Source organism: Natrix helvetica, assembly GCF_964273705.1.
Source record: "Natrix helvetica genome assembly, chromosome: 1".
Classification (NCBI taxonomy): Eukaryota; Metazoa; Chordata; class Lepidosauria; order Squamata; family Natricidae; genus Natrix; species Natrix helvetica.
The window spans coordinates 145,899,083-145,920,910 of NC_138548.1; positions in this window are offsets into that span (position 1 = coordinate 145,899,083).

Consider the following 21,828-nt stretch of genomic DNA (forward strand, 5'->3'; position numbering starts at 1 on the left):
TGTCCATCTTAAGTCTGGGAGTGTTTATTCTTACCAACCCAGAGGTGGTATTCAGCAGGTTCTGACCAGCTCTGGAGAACTGGTAGTGGAAAATTTGAGTAGTTCAGTGAACTGGTAAATACCACCTCTGACTGGCCCTGCCCCCATCTATCGAGTCCCAGCTGATCTGGAGGAAATGGGGATTTTGCAGTAACCTTCCCCTGGAATGGGGAGGGAATGGAGATTTTTCAGTATCCTTCCCCTGCCACGCCCACCAAGCCATGCCATGCCCACCAAGCCACACCTACAGAACCAGTAGTAAAAGAAAAATGAATCCCACCACTGGGATGAAAATATTATGTCCAATAACTGTGTACCTAGGGCAATTTGCCAATAAGTAAATAGCCATTATTCTGGGAGGATCAGATTAGATTTGATGTATGCAGGCCAGGCTTTGCCCTCACTTACCTAAGGGGCAGATCTCTTGAACCTAAATGTAATTCGGCAAGCTTTGGGAGAAAATAAAATTCACTTATTAAAAAGGGAAAAAACACTGAATGTAGTCTAAGCTATACTTTGAGAACATCCATTGAAATCAAAGGGATTAAAGTTAATCATGACTAACTTCAATCTTGCTAATTTTATTGGGACAACTTTATGTACGATTAAGGCTTGAATTAAGCAATATGTTTTGTAACATTACGCATTTCACAAGGTATTAAGTCCCTTAGTGCTTCCTATACACTTCTGCCCTTTAAACAACTGGCAGCAAAGTCATTTCTACTCAAAACCAGATTGCTTTTGTTCCACTATTGTGCTATATTGTAGCTGCAATCCTATAGAAGCTTTCCAAAAATTAAGTCCTATGTAATGAAATTTGTATCTGAATAAGAACATGCTGTTAATATTTCTTTTTATTTGAAACCTCCCATTACAAAGATTTGTTTAGGATCAAGGCTATATTACAGTGATATATATACATGTAGCTATTTATATATATCACACTAACCCATACATCCTATAATAGCAATGTCACTAGCTAGTGTGATAGTGTACCATAGTCAACTATTTATTCATGTGGAAGGAGACACAAAAAGTATGAAATAAGCTGAAACAAGGCCAGAATGAGGCTGATGAAAAACAGAAAGTATGTGAAATCAAGGACGATGGATGTGAAGATGAGGAAATAATCATTTAGAATGGAATTTCTTTTGAAAGCATGCAAAAATACAGTAAGAATAGTTAAGGCATACTTTGGAGAACTGACCAAACTCCGAAAATCTGTGACACCTGGATGCAAGCAGTAGTTTCTACTTCTGTCCTTCATCAGCTTTGCTCTGAGCTAGCTACTCAATAAATGATGCTGTGAGACTGATGAATTAAAAGGAGCGGATCACCATTGAAGAGTAATTTTTGCTCAAGCTCCATATTATGTAACACCCAATTCATTTATGAGTGTAATATGTACAGACAGACAGACACAAATTATTTTATTACAGTTATTATCTCAGAACAGTTTGGAGTACATTGGATTATTGTGTGTGTACGTGTACATATATACATAAACACACACCCACAATTTATATATCACATAATCTCGTTTATATATACTGCATAATCTCATTTAATGGAGGGATTCTTTTAAAACACAATACTTGATTGAAAAACAACAACACAGCAGGATGAGAGGGGGAACGGTGGTAAAAATGATTGAAATTCCAAATTATTTGAGTCTTCTTTCATTGTATAAATGAAGTCAACTTTGGTTTGATAGCTGGCTCAAAATTAACCTAGTAACAATATATATCTTTCAGCGAGACTCATTTAAATAAAACAAATGAATTTATGATCAAAACTAGATCCTGGAACAGTACTTTGTGTTATTATACCTGGGGAGATGACCCTGTTTCATATCTAACTTTACATGACTGATTTGTGGGAATTGCTAATACAAAATTACCATTTTTACATGCTGTTTCAAGAAGACAAATCCTGTTGGTGCTAAACAAAGGGAAACTGCCTCCAGTTTGACACTTTATGAGAAGCCTGCAATATTAACACATTTCAGAGAGCTGTGAGTGGGGTGGGGGGAAGACTTCATCAACATAACCATTTGAAATTCAGTTTGTTAAGCCTTTCTGATTCTCAACAGATTCTGGGGCTTTGTAAAGAAAATCTGTCTCGAGCCAAAACATAAAAAATGTGACATTCATAGCCATCACATTATCCCAGTGCTTAGGTAAATTCTGATGACCTCAAAATGTATTGATTGTATCTTCACACTGGTCTTGTTGCTTCTATGCCTCTCAAAGAAATGTCCAACACTAGGAACAAAACAGAAGATTAGGCAGATCATCCAATCCTCAGTTTTAATCATTGGTCTGATAAGTCAATTTGATTCAAATTTTCAGTTGGATTTGAATGATCGTTCAATGATCTGAATTATTGAGATGGTCAAGATTGCTGAATTTAGACACTCTGTTTGAGAACTGTTTATTCAGTTTCAGAAAAGGGCTGAGAACATGCACAAAAATCCATGAAATTTAATTTATTTAAACTTCATTCCATGCAATAACTGATTAAGGAATGGGATTAGATCCACTCATCTTTATTCTGAAACTTGCATGGCCCTTAAAAAAAATGAAAGGAAAAGCTCGGTTTGTCTGCCAGCGTTCCTTTGTTTTTAACTGATATTATTTGGAAGTTTACAAGTAGATGCTGGGAGTACCTCCTGCATTTCAACATGATTATTTGCACTTTAAGCCTTTGCTGAAGAACAGAAAAAAGTTCTATTTGCACATGTCTGAATACAAGCAGAAGATTCCTTTGTGACTGCAAATCCTCAAGAAAGCTTCATTCCCAACTGTGAGATGTACATCTGTTTATATCTGTGATTTTCTTCTGCAGATTTAAGTGGGAAAATATAAAAATGAGTGAGAAGAGAGTGTGCAAGAAGATCATCAACAGTGGAGACAACAGGCACCAATTTGTACTTAAACCAAATTTGAAACTTCTTCACATGCTGTATATAATTCCTAGAGGATTAGATGCCATTAAATATCTACATCAATGTCCATTAAGGCAAAAATTACTAGTTTGGAGCCATCATCCAATTTAAGTGGCAGGGGGTTTGATACCTGAATATTACGGATTTCTTCTGGCTTACTGCTAGGGCAGTGATGGCGAACCTTTTTTGGCTCGCGTGCCACAAGTGGGGGGAGCGCAGGGGGTCGTGTGCGGGCGTGCCGCACCCATAATGCAATGCGCGACCCCCCCAGTGCGTATCGCACACAAAAGGCACTCCCCCCCATTTTTACATGCTTTTTTCGCCCTCCCCAGGCTCCAGAGGCTTTATAGGAGCCTGGGGAGGGCGAAAAGAGCCCCCCGCCCCCCCGGAGGCCCTTCCGGTTTGCTCGGAGGGTCGTTTTAAGTGCTCCAAAGGCTTCAGGGAAGTCTCCGGATGGTCTCTGAAGCCTCCGGAGGGCCGCGGGGGGGGGGCTCTTTCCGCCCTCTCCAGGCTCCTATAAAGCCTCTGGAGCCTGGAGAGGGTGAAAAATGGCTTTTAAAAATGGTGAACTCAGCTGGCCAGCGCGCACATGCGCGCTGGCCAGCTGACAGGGCAGCACATCGCATGCCCTGACAAATGGCTCCGCGTGCCACCTGTGGCACGCGTGCCATAGGTTCGCCATCACTGTGCTAGGGTCTGTCAGTTTTATCTTCTGTCACAAGTGAGATAGCATCCAAATTATTTTTGAGGCAAAGAGGAGCCCAAGAAATTTATAATAAGTGATCTCCATTTGACATAGAAATATATGGATTATATAACTTCTAAACAAAACATTCAGCATTTAAAACACTATATTGTAAGATCATAGTCCATTTATTTGGTAGTGGTGCTGCAGTGGTTAGAATGCAATATTTCATTTATTGTAATACATTTTGCCAATAACCATATTCCCAAATATTTAATTTTCTTGGCCCTCAAAATTCCCAATTTCTCCTCCAGTTTTTCATTTTGTCTTTCGGTTAAATTCTTAGTTAATATTTTAGTTTTCTCTTTATTTATTTTAAACCCTGCCACTTTACCAAATTGGTTTATGTCTTGTAATAATATTAGTCCAGTTTCTAGGGATTCATTTATGATAAATACTAGATCGTCCGCAAAGGCCTTCACTTTGTATTCCTGTGTTCTAATTTTCAATCCCTTTATGTCCTTGTTTGTCTAATTTGTAACATCCATGTTTCTATTGAGAGGATAAATAACAAGGGGGATAGAGGGCATCCCTGTTTTAACCCTTTGGTTATGCTGAAATTTTCTGTTGCTTCCCCATTTAGTATTAGTAACTACAATAAATTGCTACGACAAATACAAAAATATTTGGATAATTGGATTAAACTACAGATATCACAAATTGGCAGAATATCAAAAATTAAAATGAATGTATTACCGAAAATACTTTATTTTTTTCCAAACAATACCAATTACATTAGAGAACATTTTTTTTCAAACAACTAAATAAAATGGTATCCAAGTTTATCTGGTCAGGGGAAAAAAAAACACCTATTAAATACAAACTTCTACAAGATAGTAGAAACAAAGGGGGCTTTGGCCTCCCAGACTGGGAACTTTACTATCAGGCAGCAGCCCTGAAATGGCTCAAAGACTGGATTCAACTAAAAAATAAAAGAATTTTTATGCTAGAAGGCCATGATCTCCAACTAGTCTGGCATGGCTTTCTCTAGCGGAAAAGAATAAATCTCATTCCTACTTCCAAAGACACATAGTAAGGGATGCCCTGTTTAAGGTCTGGGCGAAAAAAAAAACATTATGTGAAAATCGCAATCTGGCTATCAACCATGGAGGCAATGACATATCCAAATACTATAGATCTCAGCAAAATGGTAAGTTATGCAGAACTCTTAGATGAAAAAGGAGAACTAAAATCAGTACAAGATCTGAAAATACAAGGAATAAAGATAGAATGGTGGCCCTATTTACAAATTAAAACAAGATTCAAAAAAGATCAGGAACAATACGGAATACATGGGAAACAAATAGAATTAGATAAAATATTATTAGGAATGGGAGGAAAATTGATTACTAGACTGTATAATTTTCTTTTAAGATATAGAATGGAGGACGGACGGTAAAGGAGACAATGATTAGCTGGGGAAGAAATTTTGGGCATAATATAGAGTTAGAAAAATGGGATAAATTATGGGAAATAAATTATAAATTTACAACAGCAGTAGCTTACAAAGAAAACCTCTATAAAATGTTTTATAGATGGCATTTGCCTCCAGCGAAATTGGCCAAAATGTATCCAAATTTATCCCCCAAATGTTGGAGATGTAGCCACAAGTCTGGAACTTTTACCATATGGGGTGGACGTGCCCCATCAAAAGGAAATACTGGTGCAAAATTCGGAAATGGTTGGAAGAAATTACAGAGCGAAAAATACAACTGAAACCAGAAGTATTCTTATTATGACCACTAGACCAAAATACGGATAAACAATCTCAATACATAATACTACATATACTCACTGCAGCCAGGATTGCTTTCGTACAAAACTGGGAAAAAATCAATATACTTGCAGATGAAATAATAATTAGCAAAGTACTTGAATGTGCTGAAATGGATGAAATAACAATAGAACTAAAAGAAAGAGAAGAATCGGATTTCCCAGTACAAAACTGGGGAAAAATCAATACACTTGCAGATGAAATAATAATTAGCAAAGTACTTGAATGTGCTGAAATGGATGAAATAACAATAGAACTAAAAGAAAGAGAAGAATCGGATTTTTATAAAATATGGAATAAAATTTATAAATGGCTAGAAAACAGAAGCCAAAAGTTTTGTGTTTTGTTTGCTTTTGCGGTGTTTTTCTTTCTGTTTTTAAAAATTAAAACAATAAAAATAAAATTTAAAATAAAAATTATTTAAAAAAAATAGAATGCAGTATTTCAGGTTGACTCTACCCACTTCTAGGAGTTTGATCCTGATGGGACTCAAGGTTGCTTCAGCCTTCCATTCTTGCAATGTCGGTAAAATGAGGACCCAGATTGTTGAGGGCAATCTGCTGACTCTGTAAACCGCTTAGAGAGGGCTGTAAAGCACTGTGAAGTGGTATATAAGTCTAAGTGCTATTGCTATTAGTTAGAGCATTGAGGCAAAATTGCTTTTCATATGGAAGAAAATTGAAATAAAGATTAAGGACACAAGTTCATAAATCTAGTTTTCTGAATGAATGGTACCTCAGTCTAAGTGCTATTGCTAGTGCTTTTACTTAGAAAATTGTGACCAAAGAATTTGCTGTGAAAAAGAAAAAGGAACGATAATATCATAAATACCATTTTAATAAGATATTTTATGCCTTGAAATATCTCCTCTCCTCATGGCTGGAACACTTTGAATTAATTTAACATTATTAGATTTAAGTATTCTACAGAGTCTCCAAGACTTAATGCACATTCTATATTAGGTATACATTTTTCTGCCTGAACCAATATGAGATTTTGCTGCTTTAATGATTGTTAGGTGAACTTGAGAGTTTACAGAAGATGAGATTAGAAAAAGATTGAAATGTTATGATCAAGGGCAGATTGAAGAATTAGTTTGGAGCTCAGGAGAGATCTAACTATATGCTTTGACATATTGGGAAGAAAGTACTGATTCCCAGAACATGACCTCATTCTCCAGAAAACCATAATAGGAGCATAGACCCTTGCATAAGCAAACAGATTTATCCACCATGATATTCATTCTGGAGCAGAGGCAGACCAAGAAGTTATCTGCAGTATCGGAAAAGAGTGTTGTCATAAAAACTCACCCTCCTATCGAGCCTCAGGGCATCATCCATAAAAGATAGCTTGAAACAGAATATTCAAAAAGTGAAGGAAGTCTTCCAGAATGAAAGTGATTCTATGAAAAGAGCCAACCATGGCAGAACCAATGAGCTGTCTTGACGCAGAGGCTGGGGGAAAAAACGAAATTGTTCTATCTTTTATGACAAGTCAGCTGTAGCCGTTTCACTATAATCTAGGCCATCAGATTTCTGATTCAACACCTTGAGGCTTTATTATTACAGCAGTACATTCCTATGCAAATTGATATGTTGAAGTCAGTTATCCTCAGCTAATCATTTCATTACTCGGTCAAAAAGAGTGACGGAGCAGCAGGCTGCAAAAAGGAAAGAAAATGTAAATAAGGATCTTTGGCAATGGGTTTCAGTTATGCCATAGGAGGGATGGATCCTTAGATTCTGATATAAAAGTCCTCGACATGCTCACAAAGCTTTGGAAGTGTGTCATTGTAGACGTACACAGAAACTGACTTTGGTTCAGATTGTTGGTTTTTCTGTGAGCCAACATTAATAGTATAATGCATTTTTAGAAAGTAGGTGTGAAACTCTATTCTCTTAAGGAGGAGAAAAAAAACCATACCAATGATGTTTGCATCACCCTTTGATAGGAAATGAATCCCTTCTGTCTGCCCTTCTAATTCCTGGTTATGTGAATCACAGTGTGTGTGTGTGTGTGTGTGTGTGTGTGTATTTGTGTGTAAGAGAGAGGGGGGAACTCTCTATATGTGGGAAATCATTATGGCATTATGTCCTCTATCAGCCCCATATATAATTTTCACAAATATGTTAAACAAGTTGCAAAGATAGTCAGTTAGCAAACCACATCTCTATTTTTTTCCGGTCACATTTATATCTTCTGTCCTACTATTTTTCAATGTTCTCTCAGCATTCATGACTTCCTTTTCATTGGTTCTTTTTTGGACATTAATATTTATAGCATTCAAGATCTGTTCCCTCAGAAGGCTCAGAATACTACTGGATATAGAACAGTTTTTATGAAAAGCTAGAGACAATGGGTGGGAATTAAGAGGAAAAAAGATTATGAATGTCTGCATTAAAATAGAGGGAGTTTCAACTATAAGTATGATAATCTACAAAATGTAAGTAAGCCAAGATATAAGAAAACCCAGTTTAAACTATTTGGCTATACTATTACAATTATAGTTAATACAAATGTTATCATATTATAGTTACTGTTATGAGTTCATGTGTTAATATTTACCATGTTTTTTTATTCTGGTCTTTGTCTGTATAACTGACATACCAGGGGTGAAATTCAGCAGGTTCTGATAGGTTCTGGAGAACCAGTAGCGGAAATTTTGAGTAGTTCAGAGAACCAGCAAATACCACCGCTGGGCCCAGAGGGGGGTGGGAATGTAGATCTTGCAATATCCTTCCCCTGCCACGCCCACCAAACCACATCCCCCAAGCCACGCTCACAGAACTGGTATTAAAAAAATTGAATTTCACCACTGTATGTATATGTATATGTATATGTATATGTATATGTGTGTATGTATATATATATATGTGTGTGTGTGTGTGTGTGTGTGTGTGTGTGTTGTATTTGTGCTGATAAATAAATAAAGGCAACATTAAAAATAAAAATATGGTTTTCTGCCTGGATGGTCCTCTGTAATGAGTCGAAGGACAGAAAGGGGGAGTAGTGAGCTCCCTCCCATATTTGGGCATACCAGGGGTTGTAAAACACACACACACACACACACATATATATATACATATATACATACATACACATGCACACACACATATATAAATATGTATGTATGCATGTATGCATGTATGTATGTATGTATAGGTATAGGTATAGGTATAGATATATGTATACACACACACACACACACACACACATATATATATATACACACACACATACAAACATATATATGTATATACACATACATACACACATACACACACACATACATACACATACATACATACATACACATACATACATACATACATACATACATACATACATACATACATATACACTCTGCACAGATCAACTCTGTAGCCAAGACCCTAATCTCCAGAGGACGCCTAGCTGACAAAGACCATCTGAAAACTGAATTACACACACTCACAACTGTATTAATCTGCAACAGATTCCAAAGAAAAACAATTACCAACCTAATCCAAAGGGAGACTCCCCCAAAAAACCAAGACACAGAACAGGACAACGGCATCGCCCTCCTCCCTTACATCAAAGACACCACAGATAAAATCAGCAAAATGCTCCACAAGCACAATATCAAGACAGCCTTCACTACTGACCAAAAAATAGCCAACATCTTAAGAAACCCCAAATACAAGATCCAGCTAGAAAACCAAGGAGTCTACGAAATATAATGCAAAATCTGCCCAGCAACATATATAGGACAAACAAACAGGAGAATAAATGCACGCATCACAGAACACAAGAACGCAGTAAGACAAAAAGAAAAAAACTTCCTCCCTTTTCCAGCACCATAAAAGCTACAGGACATGAAATCAATTTTGAACCAGGTTAATCTCCAAAACAGAACACTAGAAAATAATTATGGAAGCCATCGAAATAGAGAAACACCCCCACAACATGAATAAACGTGATGATACTTCCCACCTACCAGACATCTGGAAACCAGCCCTAGTCAACAAATGAGCCCCACCCACCATCCAGGCCATTACAATACAAAACAACAACACACACCAATCTACCAAACAGCACCAATCTACCAATCATGATACAACCACACAACCAATCATTCCACTTACTGAAACAAAGCCAGCACTCCATACCCCCCACCAAGATTTACAGAAAGATGGCAGCTCCATTCACACTTTAAGCCCAAAACACCAGCCTGAAGATGGCGAGTGAGACCTCGCTGAAACGTTGCCAAGACAATCTCAATCTTACACGGGAAAAGACCCAAATACAACAAAACCAGCATACCTACACCCGTGAAAATCTATGAAAACAAATACACACACACACACAAACACACACATTATATTGCCAAAAGTATTCGCTCACCCATCCAAATAATCAGAATTAGGTGTTCCAATCACTTCCATGGCCATAGGTGTATAAAATCAAGTACCTAGGCATGCAGACTGTTTTTACAAACATTTGTGAAAGAATGGGTCGCTCTCAGGAACTCAGTGAATTCCAGCGTGGAACTGTGATAGGATGTCACCTGTGCAACAAATTCAGTTGTGAAATTTCCTCGCTCCTAAATATTCCACAGTCAACTGTCAGCTGTATTATAAAAACATGGAAGTGTTTGGGAATGACAGCAACTCAGCCACGAAGTGATAGGCCATGTAAACTCATCCAACATCAGTGTGTGACCTCACAAATGCGCTTCTGGAGGAATGGTCAAAAATTCCCATAAACACACTCCTAAACCTTGTGGACAGCCTTCTCAGAAGAGCTGAAGCTGTTATAACTGCAAAGGGTGGACCGACGTTATATTGAAACCTATGGATTAGGAATGGGATGTTACTTACAGTAAGTTCATATGCGAGTAAAGGCAGGTGAGTGAATACTTTTGGCAATATAGTGTATATATATAAACACACACACACACACACACACACAAACACACACAGAGAGAAAGAGAGAGAGAGAGAGAGAGAGAGGGAGGGAGGGAGGGAGGGAGGGAGAGAGAGAGAGAGAGAGAGAGAGAGAGGGAGAGAGAGAGAGTTTTCTCAATGTAGTGTGGACTTTACTAATTATTCTGGTACATTTTAGCCAGGATGCTATAAGTACAAAGCCAAGCATGTTCACAGTGTTGCTAAGAGCTCTACATTAGACCCTACCAACCAGTACAAATTGCAATATATTGGTCCATGCTCAGGCACAAATGATTCAGAACAATGCTTTAATGGAAAAATTCTTTAAAACTCAACATGGCCAGCTAGATCGAAGCAAAGATTCAACAAATTATGCAGCAGGAGGCTTCCTTCTTCCTCTTTCACACTCAGTAAGATTGGGACAATTTTCTCTGCTATGCTAAGCTTTCGAGAGGTTGCTCTTATCTCTCTTTGGGGTCCACAGACACTTGAAGAAACCACTCATGTGCCACATGCTGAAATAGGGACAAATACAAAACATTTTCATTGCTATTTCCCAGAATTCTATCAGCAATATTTCTACCTCAAAACTTTGGAGCACAGGTTTGACCCAAAAAAAACCCGACACCAAATAAAGCCAAATTGAGTCACAAAGAAATGTAGAAGAGCAGCTACTTTCAAGAAGAGGCTGAAAAATATCCTCTCAACCTATAGCATTACACACTCGTAAATATACCCCCAAAAGATCCCATTTCAGGGAGTAAATCCAATCACATTATATGGAGCACTGGAAAACAAAAACAAAACAAAGCTGTGAGATGAAGTACAGAATAAACACATTTTTAAAATGCTTTAAATTCCACGTTCTCTGTATGGAAGAACTTGGGTTTTTTTTCTCCAGAAGCGGAGCATGTACCAGAGCATCTCCAGGAGACTGCCTTATACTGGCTCAAATCATTTGTCTATCTAGCTGAGCCAATATTGATTAATATAGCTGACAACAACTTCCCTCCATCTGTGGTACTCATCTTTTCCATCTGCTGATTTTCTTCTTTTTTAAAAAAAATAATAAAAATGCTTAGAACTTGTATGTGTGTGCAAAGCATATGCTTTACCACCAAATCACGCTTCATTCCTTCCTTCTGATTTGGTGGAAAGTATCCAACAATTTATGTGGTTAGTAAACTTCAAACGTTATCTTGATGACAGCCTTGATTCGGAGCTCTTTCTAGTGCCTGTTTCAAAATAAGCCTCCAAGTGGCCTGGAAATATGAACAATATTTGCAGTTCTTAAGTTTCTGTAGTGAACTTTCGGTCAAGGCAGATGGCTCCAGGATTTCACGTATATGAAATATATTTAATCAAAGACTAGAAAGCAGAATAAGTCTAGCTATTTAATAGGTAAAATACAGTATATGTCTATGTGGCTGTATTTGTCTGTTGCCTCCTTTTACCACAACAGAAACCACTGTCATCCTATTATGCCTGGAAACAAACACAATGCTGCCTTTGTTAAAATATTAGTATTGTACCTGCCACCTATCTAAAAACCCTTTTGTTTTCATATTCGTTATCTTCTCTGCTAGATAATTACACTTTTCTCTTGCTTCACAAAACAAGCCACTGATTAGCACATGAATTCATTTCAATAAATGCCAAGCTGAATTCAACCAGCATGGCATAATCTTGATAACGACAATAGGTGTTATTAACAATATCTTGGAAAGACCATAATCGCCATCCAGACTGTGTGTTCTGCATAGAGGGAAAGTACAGCCCAGATTGCTCTTACACTTCTGCCATCAGCTTGGTATGCGTTGCAGGTGTTTCACAATTTTTCACACTGCATGGATACATTATCACCTGGTAATGTCAGGCTGATGCAGAAAGGATAAAGGACAGAATCCAGTATCAAAAAGTAGCAAGTGGATTTGAAAAGCAGAAAAGGTTATGTGGTTTGGCTTCATTTAGAACCAGCACACAATTTTTCTTCTGTTATCATTGTACGCATGACGCTTTGAGAACAGCTTCTTTCTTAAGAATACACCTAGCTGTCAATCACGTGCCCCAAGTTAGGCCAATATCATTTTATTCCATCTGAAGTTCAAGAATCCCATCTATTTCATTTGCTCCAGAGATTTCAATGTTTTGCACACTTCATGGGGGACTAGAATCTGGGGGTTAATCTGGCAAATCTGGAGCCCCGATATAGCATGTCAGAATCACAAGGACTGTCTTCAAGAGATAACTTGAAAGCTTTTAATGAGGCCATTGGTGGTGACCAGGAGTTTATTCAAGGTTGTTTTACTTTTCCCTGAAATCATGTGCCTTTTTATATAGAGCCAGCCATAAACTGTGTGAACCTAACAAATTAGACCAGATTAACAGATCAAAGCTATATATGTCAGGACTTATTTTTATTAACTGTTGCAGTTATAATAAACTTGTGAATCCGAATGCACTTTATCTTGCTGTAAATTATTAAGGAGCTTATCTGAGCTGTTCCCTCAACTTAGTTTCTTGGTCTGGGCACAAGCCTCTCTTATCTGACCATTGCCTTTTTGGTAACTCATCCTCCTGTGGGTTCAAGGTCATTCCCTGTGCCTTCTATAGTGACATTAAATATATCCACAAACACAAGAATGTCTTCTGCAAAGGGAGGATACATCTTCAGTCATTTTAAACTGTTTGTTTGTTTATGCCTTTTATTTTCATTGGTTTATGCCTTTCATTTAGTAGCTCAAAAGGATGTAGATAGCACTTCTACCCTGCCCCATACATCCCTTCGGCCGATCTGCTCTCACAGGGAGGGACTCCTCTGGGTGCCGTCCACTAGGCAGTGCCAGCGGGCGGCGCCCAGGAGCAGGGCCGTCTCTGTCATGGGCCCGACCCTCTGGAATGACCTCCCCCCCAATATCAGAATAACCACCGATCTCTGCACCTTCCGTAAGAAGCTTAAGACCCACCTGTTCAATTTAGCTGGCCTGGCCTAATCGCAGTTTAGTCCCTCAAGTCTGTATTTTAAATTTTTAGGGGTGAGTTTTTAGGTTGTTTTTAATTTTTATCACTTTGTACAGCCTATTGTTTAATTCGATTTTATGGGAATTTAAGGGTATTTATTTTTGTATACGGTTTTTTATTGAGATGTCTGTACACCGCCCCGAGTCCCTTCGGGGAGAGGGGGCAGTCTATAAATCTAATAAAACTTAAACTTAAACTTCATCCAGTGGTGGGTTCCTACTGGTTTGGACCTGTTCAGCTGAACCGGTAGTGGTTTGGTTGCCTGGGTTGCTGGAACCGGCAGTGACCCAGGCCTGCCACACCCCCGAACTGGTTCTTCCGGCGGTGCTGTAGGTGTCACCATCGTGTTTTTTGGTTCTGCGCAATGCGCAGAGCAATTTTAATCGCACTGTGCATGCGCATGCAGCATGCATCAAGCAAGCATGCAGGGGCACACACGAGCCAAATGGCAGTAGTGCTTGCTGGAACCCACCCCTGAATTCATCCTTCATTTTTTCATCACCACCATCACCCTGTGAGACAACATGAGCTGAGAGAGAATGACTGACCACAAATCACCCAATGAAGTTTTGTAATTAAGGGTGTCCAAGGCGACCCTAATAGTAGCCTAATATCATAAACATCCCATCAAATTAGCCATTATATATGACAATATTTGCAGAAAAGAGATGCCTTGGAATGATATCAGTGAAAATCAGGGCTAAATTGTGATTCTAATTCATGGGCCAGGGCTTGCTTCCTGTTGGAGAACTTACTTCAAAATGATTAATGCAGGTTCTAGTTTTTCAAAGCAGACTCTGTCAGGAATTTTACTTCCTTTAAAGGCTCTTTCAATACTTGCCACATAATACATCCCCTTTCTATTTTTTTAACAAGTACAAATGCTGATTATTTCATTTATCTTGGTTACTTCTGAAAAGTCTACTGTATCCCATCATTATCTTTTATCTAAACATAATTGCTAATGTTTATAATATACACAAGAAAAAAACACAAAACTTTTGAGAGAGTGTGATAGATATAAATATGTGACATTAACTTAGATGTAGGAGATGACCAGGCTGAGCGCGAGGGAGGGGTCAAATGCATCATAAGTCCCTCTATGCCCGCAAGATATTTAAAGCATTTCCCTTAACAACCAGTTGGCCACTTTCTTGTGGAAACCTTAAACTTGTAATAAATCTTTATATTATTTTAACTGCCTAAATCTCCTGATTTCACAGTGCTTGGCATTATTGTTTAAACCACAGAGAAAATCTTGACCATCTAAGCAAATTATTTTTTAGACTTTCCTCAATATTGTTACAAAGCAAACTCATAGATGGAAAGCAAACACATTTTACAATCCATGTTTTATAATTAGATTCTTTCCACTGAAGTAGTACACACAGTCCACATACGTTAAAACCAAAAATTATTTGGATATCATTAAATTCTAGCATTTTGGTGCATAACAACATTTATAAGATCTCTGAATCTTTTTTTTGTATGTGTGTGTGTATTTTCTCTGATTTTTTTTTTTTTTGTATTTTCTCAATACAAAAAATACAGTATCTACATACCTATGAATATCAAACCACAATGGAACAATCACGGAACAAAATCTATGCCTTCCACTCTTTGTACTTCCACATTAGTGTTAATATATGATATGTCTAACACATTAGCATTTTTTGTTGAATTGTCTAGTTCTAAATAACAAGAGTTGCCAACTTTACAAGCCTGCATATCCTCAGATTAAATTCAAATATCAGCATTTTGAAATCAAGCTTTTAAGTTAACTGTGACTTAGAATCAATCTGTAAAACAGGGACGTGCGGTCAGGGGAGGCAGGGGAGGCAGAGCCTCACCGCTCTCATCATGAAAAGAAAAAAAAGGGAAAAGGCACACATGGTCCGATTCCCTGCCTTCCTGAGTCAACATGAAGGGGACCGCAGAGCGCTAGCCACAGGACCGCAGAGCACGCTCCATGGTCCCCTTCATGTTGACTCAGGAAGGCGTGGAATGGGACCATGTGTGCAGGAGGCTGAGGCAGCCTCAGCCTCCTGCACACCTGATCCCATTCCCCACCTTCCTGATGATGTCACCAGCCTCACCAGTCATAAACCTCACCGCACGTCACTGCTGTAAAAGCTACAAGCATGAAAAGAGACCATGTTCAGGATGTGTTCTTAGAGTGACTGTAAAGAACTTAGTACCCTGATGCCTAAGGCCTTAATAAAGAATTTAAGACTCAGCTCTGAAATGTCATCCATTTCAGATACACAATTACAAGAAAACATTGAAACTAGTAAGGTGTCTATTTTACAAGCCACTAGAGACAAGGAGCTTGATAGGGATTTAATTTCATATGCTTTTCAATGGGCAGTGATCTTTTAAATTAGGAGATTGGATGGCTGTTTGTCCATAATTGTATAGGTCTCCTGTTCGATTGGACTAGAAGCCCCCCAAGGTCGCTTCCAACTATGTTATTCTGTTGAATAATGCTACAAGATCACACCGTTCATGAGGGTTATTCTAGTCACTTGGGGATGCTTTGTGAAAATTGGTGGTACATTGTACATGGTAGACTGAAATGAAGACTGAACCAAAAAAGTTACGTTAAAGGGTGCTTAAATAGTGGATGACTCTATTGGTGGACAGAATTCCTTACAACCTGAATCTGAATCAGGTTAACTCAGGGCTAAAAAGGATTCCCTGAAGCCATGGCTTGGACTAAATATCACTTTAAATGGACCTAAAAGTCTCCCTTCAAGGATTTACAGTACAAGCCCAACATTGTCTTAATGGAACAATTTAAAAAATCGGTCTCTGTTCAACCCTGCATCTAAAGACAAACACAGGAAGAAAAAAAGTTGCCCTGCAACTTATATTCATGGAAAGATTCAGTAGTCACACAGTAAATCACAACAATATTTAACATGGTTGAAAACTACTGTGAAATCCAAGAGAATAAAGATAATGCACCTGCATTTCCTCATATTTAAAAGGAGTAATTAACACTAATGAAACTTGCCTTTGTTTATATCACTCCCATTTAATCATGGTGGAATTTAACTTGCTAGAACTTATAGAGCTTAGCTTTCCCTGTGAGAAACAATTTTCACTGCTGATTATTGCGATATTCTTCCTTTTTTGAAAAAAAAAAGATCCCTGTTGTAATATAGTATTCTAATGTAGTATTAATATAGTATTCTAAATGAAACAAATGTCATTTAAATAAAACATAAGTGTCACAAGTATGAACTGAGATACATAACTTCAATAAATTTTCAAAATACTGTTAGCTTTGATTAGTTTTGCAATGTATCAGTGGGAATCAATGTTTATTTAGCTGATAATAGGTTGACATTTTCCTTATTCTGTGTCTTATAGAATTATAATTAATTTCATTTCTTTTATTTTTAAAGAGGGGGTTTTAGAGACTCTAGATGAATGATATATGATCTAGGCAATCCAATTATGGGTATTTAGAAAAAGCAAATATATTACTTGGTTTGCTAATAGAAGAGTCCAGAGAGAGAGCCAATTAAGAAAAAAACATAATCAAACTAATAAGTAATGCTTTTTTCCCCCTAATCCATTAATTTAGTATTCATTTTAATTGACAGGATATAACTAACAACCAATGAGAATCCAAAGCAATTGTAATCAATGACATTTGAGAGAAGAAATGTATGGGTCAATCAGATTATATAGTGTGATATAGCATCACTAAGAGATACAAGAGTCTATAAAAATGTTGACACAGATAAAAGAAGAGATCCTTTTGGATCCAAAGAAGAATGCTGCTGAATTTCATCAAACTCTAACTTCTACAATAAGGAGCAGCAGGTTGTTCTACTTCTCAAATTTTCCCAGTTAATAATATAAATAGGAATCTTCTTCAACCCCGGATGACAGGGTCTGCTGATTAAACCATCCATGTTACATGTGTATATTGCTCAGTGTCACAAGCCTGGGCACCATCTTTGATCAAGTTCAACCAGTGACTTGAATTCCATCCAAATTCGGCTCATCACAGAAAACCATCCAGACAGTAAGAGGGAGTAGTGAGCTCCCTCCCATATTTGGGCATACCAGGGGTTGTAACACAAATACATACCTATTTCCCTGGCTTAGCTGATAAAGGAGGAGAGCCTGTGGCTTAGTGGCAATTACATCAGCCTAATATGCAATACAGCCCTGGTTTGAATCCCAGTAAGGGTATGGCTAGCTGATGAGAGCTAAATAGCTTGAAATGGATCCATACTAGTCTCCCTTTATTTATTTATCAGCACAAATACAACATATATAGATACATACATACATACATACATACATACATACATACATACATACATACATACATATTTGTGTTACAACCCCTGGTATGCCCAAATATGGGAGGAAGCTCACTATTCCCCCTTTCTGTCCTTCGGCTCATTACAGAAAACCATCCAGGCAGAAAACCATATTTTTTTATTTTTAATGTTGCCTTTTTATATTTGTGTTGTGTTTGTGCTGATAAATAAATAAAGGGAGACTAGTATAGATCTATTTCAAGCTATTTAGCTCTCATCAGCTAGCCATACCCTTACTGGGATTTGAACCTGGGCTGTACCTATTTCCCTGGCTCAGCTGATATGGAGGAGAGCCTGTGGCTTAGTGGCTAAGACTTCTGCCTTATATGTAATACAGCCCAGGTTCAAATATATATAATATATATATATATATATATATATATATATATATATATATATATATATATATATATATATATATATATATATATATATATATATATATATATATATATATATATATATATATATATTACACACACACACACACACACATGTATTTGTGTTACAACCCCTGGTATGCCTAAATATGGGAGGAAGGTCACTACTCCCTCTTTCTGTCCTTCGGCTCATCACAGAAGACCATGCTTTGTGGCTAAGACTCCTGCCTAAGATATAATACAGCCGAGGTTCAAATCCCAGTAAGGGTATGGCTAGCTGATGAGAACTAATTAGCTCGAAATAGATCTATACTAGTCTCCCTTTATTTATTTATCAGTACAAATACAACACAAATATATATAAAAAAGGCAACATTAAAAATAAAATATGGTTTTCTGCCTGCATGGTCTTCTGTGATGAGCCGAAGGACAGAAAGAGGGAGTAGTGACTTTCCTCCCATATTTAGGCATACCAGGGGTTGTAACACAAATACATACCTATTTCCCTGGCTCAACTGATAAGGAGGCGAGCCTGTGGCTTAGTGGCTAAGACTCCTGACTGAGATATAATACAGCCCAGGTTCAAATCCCAGTAAGGCTATGGCTAGCTGATGAGAGCTAATTAGCTCGAATACTAGTCTCCCTTTATTTATTTATCAGTACAAATACAACACACACACATATATACACACACACACACATATGGAAAAAAAGGAAAATGCAATGCCGCCTTTAGTAAAACTCAATGACAAGGCATAGGTTTCTATCATAAAAAGTTGCCCAATTGTCTTGCTTTTTTTTAAAAAAGAAACATTTTAAGTAATGATATGAATGACAACTGTGGTTGACAAGTCTCTTGTATTTCTTGATCAGAATTCCTCAACTGTGTATAAGTTCTCATCTGTGCTGATATCAGGGTGATAGCTCTAGGACATAAAATATGGAGACTGTTTTTATTCAGGCTTGCAAATGTATGTCTTATTTGAAAGATTTCAATGTTTCTCATTATGAAAAACACACTCAGTCTGAAATTATCCTCTGAAGATGTTTGTCTTTGACTCTAAGAAAGGTCCTCATGAAATGTCTTCAGCCATCACACATATCAATTTTGAAATTCCTGAACTGTATCGCAAGACGTGATCATTGTTGGTAGGGTCTATCACATATGATGTAATTTTGGCATCTTGGAATTAATTGATGGAGGTGTGGAGAAGCCCTGCAGTTTTGTTTTGATTAACTTGTAATGATTGTAACAGCTTTGAAAAGCAACTGACAAGCTGCATTTATTTTTTGGTGAATCGTATATTAAAAAAGGCAAACTGAAACTTCTCCATTTCAGATTTCAGAGTTCTAATATATTTTGTTTCCCCTTCACAGAAAAATGAAGTCAGCCAGCATCATGTATCTTAGTACTGAAGAAGAAATGAACAGGAATGAGAGCTCAGGGCCTTCAACATAATTGTAGATTGATTCATAGGAAGAATGAATACAATTGTTTAATACTGTGTGCAAAGTAATTGTACAGACATTCTACAATTCCAGGGTTGTTTCTCACTGCTGGAACAGCTAACATAAAATCATTCAAGGACTAAATTGAGGCTTTGGGCAGCCCAGAAGTTATAGAACAACAGCAACAAATCTTTATTTTGGTGAAAGACAAGCATAAAGTGGCATAAAATTACTAGAGTAGAAGGACTGTGGCTGTTTCAGCAGTAAATAAAACTTTCTATTTACTTACTCTTTTCTGTTTACTAGCATAAGATTGTAAGGCTAACACAGAAGTTAGAAGCATGCTTCATGGTTTTTCTGCTTTGAATATTGGAATAATACAAAAATAGATTAGCAAATAGAAAAAAAGATTAGAAGGCACCATTTAAGGATGGTACAGTAGGAGATCACTTCCAGTTTCCGAAGGCGATGAATGTTGGTCCACTGTTTGCTTCTCCGATGGGCTCCTTTTAGGAGCACAGGCAGTCTTGGAGGGACCACCTGCCATAGTGCGGCTTGCTAGAACCCCCCGGATAGGCAGCAACCATGGGGGGGTCTCCAGTTTCGCCTCAGGAGCCGGGGAGCATAAGGGGTGCATAACAGCACCTTCGCTGAATGGATTCTGGAAGGAAAGAGTTAACTACATGCAGTGGCTGAAGTGCTGGAGGTGAGAAATTTGCTCCAATCTCCTTAATTGTTTTCAATTGATGAGCAGCAGCTTTTTTATAAGTTGTGGATTCAATCTGTTTGAAGTAGGAAGATTGGAGGGGGGTTGCTTTTTTTCTTCTACCCCTCTCAGGCAAAGCGGCATTTGGACTGTCTCTTAATCTTGGAATGGAGATAGAGAGCAAAAAGTTGAATTAGCCACTTGAACTAACTATGTGAAAAGATTTATATCATAACTGCAAGAGCTGATTGCTGAGTTGTTTTGAAAGCTTTATGGAAGCTTTTAATGTTCTACTCCTGATTCTGAGGAGGAGCCAAGATGGCCTGCTTCCTTCTTCTTCTTCACACTTATAATGAATCCTGCCTTTTGAAACTACCTTTAAAGAAAGTCTGGCTTTATATTATCCCCCCTGAAGGACTCTTGGAGCCTCTCCTGTTACGTGGTCTTTCTGGATTTGGATTATTTGATTTCTTTTGTGTGTGTGTGTGTGTGACTTCTTGGCTTGGAACTGTGACACAGGGTTAATTTTCACTTTTGGATTTGCCTGTCTTCTTGGACTTGCTCGGCTGTGTGCTTCACAGACACCATTTCTTTTGCAAAAGATTTATACTCTTTCTGAACTTAGACAATGGGGCCTAGAAAACCACCTACAGGCAAAGCAGCCTCAGCACTGACTTCTACTGCATCCAGTCCAACGATTCAACAGACAAAAATTTCATCACTTTCACAAGAAAGGACTGGAGAGAGTTCAAAAGATTTATCTGTTACTCAAATGTTTCAAGCTCTTATGCAGGGACAAAATGAGTTGAAAAAGGAGGTGTCAGATTTTAGGGAAGAGCTTTAAAATATGCAGCAACAAATAACAGAAAATAAACAGAGAATTGGTGTGCTGGAGGAGGGTGTGGCTGGGCTGGGGGAGGAGATTAAGGCAGTCCAGAAGGGGAATATAGAATTGGAAAATTTTATGGCAAAGATAGAACTTGAAAGAATATCCTTCTTTCTCAGATTCCAGAACCTACTGGAGACAGAATATGAAGATCTTAAGGATATTATGAGTACAATTTTGGCAGAATATATTAAAAGAGATAAAGAACAGTTGTGGTGGGATATGGATCTGGTTTATAGGATTAATTCAGCATATGCCAGAACACATAATGTTCCAAGGGAAGTACATGTTAAATTTCTTAGGAAGCCCACGAGGGATGAGATTCTAGGGGCTCAGAGGGGGGGACCACTAAAATATAAAGATAAAGAAATTGCCATTCTTAAGCAAATTCCGAAAAAAAAGAGATAAGAGTAGGAAGTATTCCTCCTTATCAAAGAAATTATATAATAAGGGAATTTGTTTTAGATGGTTATTGCCAGAAGGAATGCTGATCTTCTGGGAGGGAAACAGAATTAGAATTAACACAGTTGTGGAGGCAGAGGCCTTCATTAAAAAAACATAGTGCCCTCCTAGAGGACGGAAATATAAGAAGTAGTGAAAAAAGCGACAACAC